Source organism: Pelodiscus sinensis, chromosome 13 (assembly GCF_052426305.1).
Source record: "Pelodiscus sinensis isolate ZL-2025 chromosome 13, ASM5242630v1, whole genome shotgun sequence".
Taxonomy (NCBI): domain Eukaryota; kingdom Metazoa; phylum Chordata; order Testudines; family Trionychidae; genus Pelodiscus; species Pelodiscus sinensis.
In genome coordinates this window covers 25,862,164-25,872,356 of record NC_143064.1, presented here as the reverse complement: position 1 = coordinate 25,872,356, position 10,193 = coordinate 25,862,164, and positions in this window count along the sequence as shown.

Sequence of the window (10,193 nt, the reverse complement as noted above, 5' to 3'; positions counted from 1 at the left end):
AATGGCTGTAGCTGGAGCATAAGAGGGATGATAAAATCTTCCAAATGTTTTTGTGCATTGGCAATACTTGATACACACTCACTTGATAGAGGTTTCACATGTGGTCACTTTCCCCTTGTTTATGTGGATCTTTCACACAGTGACATGGGGGAAAAATAGGAACAAGTGGATATAAAGCTACAAATTGTCAGGAGACTTAAGTAGTTGCAGGTACTGCACCTGTCTCAACAATTAAAGGGATATTCAAAAGGAATGAAAGCTTTTTGTTACTACTAACTTTCTGTGAATCTTCTTTTTGACAAATTTTGAAATGTTTTCTCTACTTTTTCTCATCAGTTGACTTCCCAGTGGAGAAGTGAGAGAAAATATGGCAAGTGTGTGTTGTGGTTTTTTTTTTCTCCCCATCAAAGTAAAAAATCATTCAAAAAAGGAAACATTTCAAAATGAGAACTTTCCTATAAATCTTCGTTTGGTCAAAAAGCTGCTTTCCTTTCTTCATGTGCAGCAATAGGGAGGAAGTCTTTCAACCAGTTTTATTTTTAATTCACTTGATTTACATGCCCTCCTCTCCCTTTTCCAAAAGCAACCTACATGTTGATGGTGTCAATTTAAGAATAAAATGTCAATAATTCCCTTATTTCTTAGGAGTGATCAAACATCATCGTTTATAGTGTTCAGCTTTTCCTCTGTGCTTTACCCATTCTCCCTAGGACACGATTAGTGTCTTTTATATAAGCTAATATGGATCATGCCTGTAGCTGTTAAGTTGCAGATATTGATGCTTTTCTTCAAAAGGAAGTTGTGTTTTTAATTTTTATTTTCTTTGCATAAATTCATAAAGGAAAGTATTCTGTTAATTGGAATACGGGATGTAACACAGCCTAAATTAGGCTTCACAATTTCTCTTTCTCCCATCTGGAGGAAATGACAAAGCTAGACCTACTGCCATCCTTTTTCTCCACATCTTATAGGGAAGATTGAGGAAGTAAGCAAGCTGTGGAGATGTGATTTGCTCTGGAGAGAGGGCTATTAGCATAGACAAAAATCCCTAAAGCATATGTTTCAGGCTATTGGAGCAGAGCTCAAGTCTTCATTTAAGGAAACTCTTTTGTCCTTGTCAGTCTTAAATCATAGAATACTAGGACTGGAAGGGATGATTTCAATCTCTTGTATGGATCTCTCTTCCTCCTGTAACTTGCTAAGTCTGTCTGAGCTCAGTCAAGGTTTGTGTATTTGGACTTAATTTGGTTCCTGGTGAAGTACAGCACACTTAATTAAAAAAAAAAAAAAAAAAAAAAGCCCTTTCCTGCTTTTTTTATGCAGAGAGACTTTCTCAATGGTTTAAACATAAAATTGAAAAAATTTAAACTAGAGATATCAGGTCCTCCTCTTTCTGCTTTCTTTTTGGCAAAATCTGTGGGGACCTGAATAGGGATGTCACACCATATCTGTGTGTGTCTCCTGCTTTAAGGATGATTCTGAAATCTGCATAAATTCCAGTTACATCAGATTACTGCTTTCTTGTCCAATAACCTACATTTCAAATGTGGCTCAAATTTGTAGTATAGAATGGTTTTGCATACGCTGGCTCAAAGTCCCATCTATAGTACACATTTAGAATCCTGTTCCTAAATGGATTAGCAAACATCTAAATTTTAAAAGCTTAAGAGGGGTAGCTGAGTTAGTCTGTAACAGGAAAAACTTAAAAAACAAGGAATCGTCTAGTAGCACCTTAAAGACTAACAAAACACATAGATAGCATCATGAGCTTTCGTGAGCACAACCCACTTCTTCAGATGATTAACCAACTTTCTCCACCATCACTGTATTTACATTGTCGCCAAGGCATGAAATGCTAATTTCTCTAGCAAAGAAAGCTAAGTGGGGCTCTGATGTGTCAGATGGGAAAGAGAATGTAAGATGCTACCTTTTTATACATCTGTACAGGAGCAGCAAAATCAGGCTTGCTCTTTGTTTTCTCAGTTTCCCTTAAAAATAAAATGGGAAATTTCTGTGGTGTACCTAGATTAACTCTCCATTCCTCTGTATTACTGGGATGGTAACATGGCTGAATGTTACCAGGCATGTTGATACATTCTGCTCCCTTACAATCATGCAACTTTTTTGAGGGGGGGGTTGTAGGCTTGCATGGACAAATTCTGCTCTTAGTTACAGTAAAATCTGCCATTGGTAATTGAGAGTTTATTCAGTATTACAATGAATTTATATTCTTGGTGCATCTGTCTGATTTTATCCTGGAAGAAGTCTAAGAGATGGCAGACAAAGTGAACTTCCTTGGCGCCTGACTCACTGATTTATTCAGTGAGTAAATAAACAAACTGATTCAGGAATAAATCCCTATTCAGCAGGTGCTCAAGTCCCTTTGACTTCGGGTGAGGCATAAGTATATTTGTAAAGTACTGTCCTAATTGAATGCTTAGGTGTATTAATCAGAATCTCCTGTAGGAGTTACCAGATCCAAACATTGCCATATTCTAGGTGAATCCAGATTCTGACTTTGTAACTCAGATCTGTTTCTATCTACTGTTATTCAGAAACAAAATGTTGCTAGCATGTTCCAAGACATTACTCCACAGATAAGCATTTGCAACATTCACTTTCTCATGCTCTGAGCAAGTCTCTTACACTACATTTTTATTTTGAGTATGTCACCAAAGACCTCTTGTGAGTGTGGATTTTTGTTTTGTGTTTTTTGTTTTTAAATGGTGCAGCCTTTACCAAAAGTTTTGGTGAAGCATAAATGTGTCCATGCTAAAAAGAATGTTCACTTGTGAATGCATGTCTCTATTGGTTGTAGGTACGTAATGGGAAGACCCATTGTAAACTGTTTCTATACACTAATGTGAAAGCAATACAGCTATGCTTGATAATCTGACTTTATACCAAAGGTTTTTCTTCCGTTTTTTCATAAATTCTTAATTTGATTTGGACTCTAACAGAGAAAAATGATAAAATTATATATTACTAAAGCATTTTAGTGTTAATTTACTGGATTATTGGAGTATTCTGCTCCATTAAGAAACAAGAATTTTCAATATTCTAATTAAACTTTAAAAATATACAACTGGGAAGGGGGTATAAGACTATGAGATTCAATCTACAAATGCTGCTAAAACTTCTATCTGTTGAGGGATAAATAGGACCAGGTCTTCCATGGTGATAAAACTTCTAATTTAACAAAGCAGATAGGTTGAAATGGCGAAAAGTAACTTCTTAAGTGATCATTAATAAAACCAGAAGTTTCAGAAGTGCACTTCAAATTTCATCTTATTTTAAGCTTTGTAGTAGGGGAAGGAATTATTTACTTCAGCAGAGATCTTGGGGGAACCCACTACAACCCCTCCAATCATGTTACGCTAATTTCATTCAGCTCCAGGACAAATGTCATGGGGCAAGCTTCCGAGTCTTTCTCCTGCCCTGTTATTTTAATGTGAAACAGCTGGTGTTTCTACTACAGAAGGGCTGTGTCTAGACTGGCAAGTTTTTCCGGAACATCATCTGCTTTTCTGGAAAAGCTTGCCAGCTGTCTACACTGGCCACTTGAATTTCCGGAAAAGCACTGACAATCTCATGTAAGATCATCAGTGCTTTTCCGGAAATACTGTGCTGCTCCCGTTCGGGCAAAAGTCTTTTTCCGAAAGACTTTTGCACAAAAGGGCCAGTGTAGACAGCACAGTACAGTTTTCCGCAAAAAAGCCCCAATTGCGAAAATGGCGATCGGGGCTTTTTTGCGGAAAAGCACGTCTAGATTGGCCACGGACGCTTTTCCGCAAAAAGTGCTTTTGCGGAAAAGCGTCCTGCCAATCTAGACGTGCTTTTCCAAAAATGCTTTTAACAGAAAACTTTTCCATTAAAAGCATTTTTGGAAAATCATGCCAGTGTAGACGTAGCCTTCTTGTTTCTCTCCCTTCCCCATCCTCTTCCTCCCCCCCCCTTCCCCCTTCAAAAAGAGATCTTGACACAAATGGGGCTGATTAAGGATGGAGAGCTATCCTAATTTCCTAGCTTGCCAGTTGATTACTAAGTGTGTGTAGTAACTGCTTTTAAAAAAAGTTAACCACCCATTTCATTAAAAAACAATATATTGACTAAATGAGTATGCATACTTTGCTGTTTTTGTAGGGTCAGGGACTCTGATGCCACAAAAAGCTTTTCTGGGTGGTAGGTGTTTTGGAAGGTGTGCAGTTTGGCTCTTTCACCCTGCTTGACTTAGTGTTGACAAACAAATACAATTGTAAATCCTATTGCCAGAATCTGCCAACCTGGGTTCTTCTTGCTAGCATTTATCACAGTATGACCTCTTTTTCTGGTGGAATATGGGCTAGCTTTAGGCATACAAACTGGAAAATTTTATCCTAGGTGTTTAGTTTAAGTGATGTCTGAGTAATCTGCTATTAGGAGCAGCCAGTTGTCCTGCCAAGGCGTTAAAGCCAGCAGGACTTAGTAAGAATGACACTTGCGCAAAATGTCTTGCCCCCACATGTTAATGGTAGCAATTGCACATGCAGTCTAGCCCTCTGACATTCAGGTCAGACTACCAAGTATTTCTGTATTGCATTGGGGATTTTTTTATACATATGAGAGAGGTCAATTTTATCTATTTTTGTATAGTTTTACATTTTATATTCATAGGGGAAATTTTATGGACTCCTCTTTTAATTGTGCATCCTGTTGAAATCGTGTGGCTTACAGTTCTTATGAAGAAAACACAGTCGCTGCTGCTGCTGCCCGTGTGATGAAGAAACCCTCTTTCTTCTCTTGTGGAATGTGCTGCTCTACTACACTTTGAGGGCTAATTCTGAATCTCCTTCCTTCCACCCACGTGTTCTGTGGACACTATTAGATCGTTTGACACCGAGTTGTCACGTGTGTCAAGTGCTGTTCTTTGCTTTGTTTTTAACTCCAGTCTGTGGGCTGTCTGTCTCCTTTCTGAAAGTAACGCTGACTCTTTGAAAGCTAGAAACCATGGCGGGGGTGTTGTGTGTGTTAATGTTTTTTACTTTATCCACCAGTGGGCTATTGTTGATACCTAATAAGCTCTGGAAGGGAAATCTGTACTTTTAAGGACCTTCCCATCAAGGAGGGGAGATGTTGGGGTTTTGGCTAGTGAAGCTGTCAGGAAAACCAAGGCAAAGCCCCTGTTTCGGGCTTGACAGCAGTGTGGATTTGGCGGGGGAAATCCTGGGGTTTGAACATTCTTTCTGAGGAGCTGGTGCCCTGGCTCTGACACAGGTCTGTAGTAGCAGTCCTGTCTCTTCCTAACCCTTCTCAGCCCCACAGCAGCCACCAACACTCTGGCTATTTCTCCGCATTGTCCAGGGAAACTTACAAACAGTGGAAACTCTGACACTCATATAGGGGCTGGTCATTGCTTAAAGGAGCACTGGGAGTAAGCAAAAGCCTGAACATTTATTTACTGTGCTTGGGCTCTTTTGAAACTTCAATTCAAAGTTTGATTGCTCCCTAATTTTAAGTAGGTTCCCGCCCCACCCCTTATCTTGCAGGATTTGCTTGCAGGATTTGCAAGGCAAGCACAGTGGCATGGAGTCTGAGGCCCAGAAAGTGAAGTGGACTAGGAGCAGTCAGTGAATTGACAAATTTATGTTGACTGCTGAACAAAAAGCAAATGAAATGGCAAAAATGTTCAGCTTTAATAATTTACATAGAGTTTTATTTTAAATTTGAAAGTGGTGGCAGTGCAGGTGGAAATACTTGTCTGTGTATGGGGTTTGTGTGTCTTCAATTGACTCTTAATCTGACAGTGTTCCTCTTTGTTAATGTGTATGTGGATTTTGTTTTGTTTCTTTTATGGGTTTTGCTTCAGTTACTGAAATGCAAATTGGGTGAAGGGCTGCACTGCTTACATTCCCCAGGGCATTTTAACTCATGCTTCCTTTTAACATTCCCTGATTTTCTCCCCCCTGTCTCAATTCTGAAGGTATTCAGTCTTGTGCAGTTATTTGTAGTGTCTGCTGAGCTGTACTTAGGCAGTGCAGCTCACTCTTTCCTGCAGATCAGTATTCTCCTAAAAGTTAGAGAAGGAAAAGACCCATTCATTTATCCACTCCATCTCCCTGCTGTTTGCTGCAATTCATTCTCAAAGCAGTCCTGTTCTTTCTCTTCTGTCCCCACCACTGCTGTTTTGTCACTTCTACTGGCAAGCAAACAAAAACAAGTGAATCAGCTTATGCTTGGGTAAAGTGGTTAATTGTGCTTTCAATGCTGAAAGTGTGGAGTGGACAGAGAAAGGCACATGTCCATTGTAAAGAAACCAGCCTTTTCCCAGACTTCCATCAGTTCTGCTTAAGGCACAAGAGGGTCTCCCCTTTGTGCATATTGTAGAAAGTCACCTCTTTCTACAAGACAATGTAGCACTTTAAAGACTAGCAAGATGGTTTATTAGATGATGAGCTTTCGTGGGCCAGACCCACGTGGGTCTGGCCCACGAAAGCTCATCATCTAATAAACCATCTTGTTAGTCTTTAAAGTGCTACATTGTCCTGCATTTTGCTTCAGCTATCCTAGACTAACACGGCTACATTTCTATCACTCTTTCTACAAGTAACTTGAGCACATTGCAGACTGAAACCCTTATGTGTTCTGCACAGCTTGAGCCAAGGTAAGGCAGCTGGGTTTTCCCCTGCCCCTTCCTTGATAGCCAGTTGTTTCATGTTTTCTTTTTTGTCCTTGATGCTATGCGTTATTAAACCTTTTAATGTATTTACTATGATTTTAAAATGAATGTTTCTTTCACTGAACTCTAATGAATAAACTTCCAGGTTTTTAGAGAACAACCTATTTCACTGGTGTGGGGTGTTTTTTTTTTTAATTGCTTAAATTGAATCTGTGTGTTTCTCTGGTATCATGATTACAGGGAAAAGGGCTTTTTTGAAAGTCAAGGGAATGGGAAGAGGGCTTTAAAAAAAAAAAGTTATCTGAACCCAACTCGCTTGGGCTGCTTTCAAACGCTTAGTGTACCCAGCCAAACTGCTGTATTAAATTAACTCTGAAAAATAACCGTAATTGAAGGCACTGGCTCTAAGTCAGATTTTCTTGGGCTTTTGTTTCTTTTTAACTATTTTGTACTATTGTTGATCTGCACAAGCAATAAATAGCAGTTTCCTGGTGCTCTGTGAGTGGTCATTGGCTACTGGCTGGTGCTGCTGGGCATTTTATCAGGACCTGTGTGTTGCAGGTGAAGTTCCAAAGGCTCAGTAGTGAGGTTAAGGTTTGCTAGAACACTCCCCAAGCCTGAACATGGTTAACAGTGAATCGGGCCCCTTTGGATATGAATTGGCCAGTTTTCATTCAGTGATTAAGAGGCTCTCTTACTATCTGGGCAATAAGCTGCTTTCCAGTAAGTACATATTAAGAGACTACTAAAGGTTGAGTCTTATGCCTGAAGAGCTAAGGATGGAACAGGTGGAGTCTGGCTATTAGCTGTAATCGGATAGTTGCCTGTCCCAGACACCCTAACTACCCCAAAAAGGATGCCCTGGGGATGTTCAGTCGTTGTCCAGGTCAGACAGTTTTACTTGAAAAAGGAACTTGTGTAGCTCAAGTAGTAGAGGTCTGTGCTTTCAATGCTGAAAGTGTGGAGTTTGATGCCCAGTGACAGTCTTTGATGGGAGGTAATTATACAGAGCTGCAGTTACAAGACTAGGCCCAGCAACAGGCCCTCCAAATCACAGATGGAATGCTCGTGTGGGATCCAGCTTGTAACTGGTTTGGAAGCTGCTTGTGTCACAGGGCTTGTAAGTCTCCAAGCATTTTAAAATGCACGAAGCCAATTAGAAGAATCCCCATCTCACAGGAGAGGGATTGGATTTGTAAAGACATAATGTATAACAAGCTGACACATTAGTGTGTCTCGAGCAATTATCAAGGGAGAATTTTCCAAGCAAGGTACCTTGGAAAACCCCATCATTTGAATCCATCCATTGGAAATTCATGACTATTGATTATGCTAAGGAGTCATCTCATGTTGCAGGACAGAATGGTCACAAGCAACGGTGTATGCGTATAATCTCTGTTATTGATAATGCTTCTTTTTCACTGTCCAAAGTCTCCCTAAAGAACCAATGTCCTCTTTTTTTTTTTAATTCTTCTTGAAAAGTTGAATATTGTGTCCTTCATCTTTTCTTTCTTTTGATTCAGTGGAAAGCCATTCACTTGTGTATTTGCACCAGATGTAAACAAAATTAGCAAGGGACCTTTAAAACAATCCTAGAGTCCCTATTGCAGTAGTGTTTGCCCTCTTATCTAGAAATCACATACTGGTTGGAGCCACTTGCTCCTTAGGGAATTTGAGTGTCAGGCTCAGAACAGACATACCCTTATTTATTTAAGATGCAAAAAGGATTTATTGTGGCTGTTGACTTTTGATGAGGGACCAACAGATGTGCACGATGATTGGTTACAGGTAAAATTGCTCAGTGTTAGATTAGCAGATGCTCCTGTAACCCACGGTCTGTTATTATCTTTCTCCATGCCACCTTACCCTGAATGGATGTCTGTAACCAATTAAAAACTTCTGTGCACATAAAATTCCCAGCTCCATTTAGATGAGCAAAATTTACACTTGGGTATGTCTAGACTACATGGCTCCATTGACGGAGCCATGTAGATGAGTTTACTAGACATAGGAAAATGCTTCATTTACATCAAAATGACTGCTGTGCTGTGCCGATCAGCTGTTTGTTGGCACAGCGGGGCAGATAAGGTTTATCGGAGCGGTCGACAAAGGCTTCCCTTGTCAACTGCGGCACGTCCAGACTGCCCTGCTGTGCCGCCAAACAGCTGATCGGTACAGTGCGGCGGCCATTTTGATGTAAATGAAGCGGCGATTATTTAAATCATCGCTTCGTTTTCCTATGTCTAGTAAACTCATCTACATGGCTTTGTCGATGGAGCTATGTAGTCTAGACATACCCTTAGTGTTTTCCCCGCTGCCTTTCATTATCAGGATGACCAGTCCTTAAAACTATTTATTCTGATCATTGTAGAAAAGCAGTGCGCTTAATGGTGAGCCTCAGGAGTTAGGGAATAATTGCAACCTGATGAATCCTTTTGATCAATCATTTAATCTCAGTGTTCTCTGCTTTGAATCTCTGAATTTAGAATGTGGCCTCTTCATTGCTATAAAGTTACACTAGACTCTCACTCAGCTTTTACCTGTGCTCTAGATTTATTTGTATAGACTTTCAAAGAGTCATCTGGGCAGAGCAATACAAACACCCTGCAACGGGGACGACTCAAAAATTTTTGGTAAGTTGTGGAATTTCACAGGAGTGGGGGCACTCCACTAATTTTGGTAAGTTGTTATGGGGTTTCACCTTTTTACTATATTAATGGAAGGAGGGTAGGGTCTAGGAGGGAGTTTGGGTGCAGAGGAGAGCTCCACGCTGGGGCAGGGACTTGGGGTGTATGAGAGAGTGAGGGTTGGGGCTCTAGGAGGGAGTTTGGGTTTAGCAGGGGGTTCTGATCTGGGGGCAGGGTGTTGAGGTGAAAGGTGCAGACTCTGGCTAGGAGATACTTACCAGAAAGGTGGCTCTTGGCTAGAAATGCAGCAGAGTTCAGGCAGGTTCTCCACATGGTGTGACCCCATGCCATGACCAGATGCGGCCAGCTACTGCTGACATGTCTCTATTTGCCTCTTAGGAGGATGGCTCTTGCAGGCGCTGCCCCCCATCCTACAACTCCCATTTGCCAACTACATACAGGAGTGGTGTAAAGCCACAGCAGGCAGGCAATCTGCCTGAGCGGCCTGCTACACCACAGACTTTTAGCAGCCCAGAGATTGCAAGCGGGCAGCCAAAGAGCTGCAAGTCTTTGGAGCCACAATTGCTGGGAGTCTTGATGGGCTGGACAGAAATGTTAGGCCAGATCCAGCCTATGGGCCACATTTTGCCCACCCCTTCACTAGAAGCTTTGGACAGATACAGCAGAGGGAGGCCATATTTTACCAATACTTTAATGGTCTACTCCCGTAGTGTCCAACCAGTTCCGAAGCAGTAGACGTTATAGTAGCTACAGCAAACTAGCCACACTCAACCAGTCAAATAGCCACATGTGGCTAGTGACTAGCATGTTGGACATCTCGCGTCTACTTCATAAATTTCTGCCTTGACGTGAAAGACTCTGTGTATTAAGATACAAATGCTGCAGAAGGT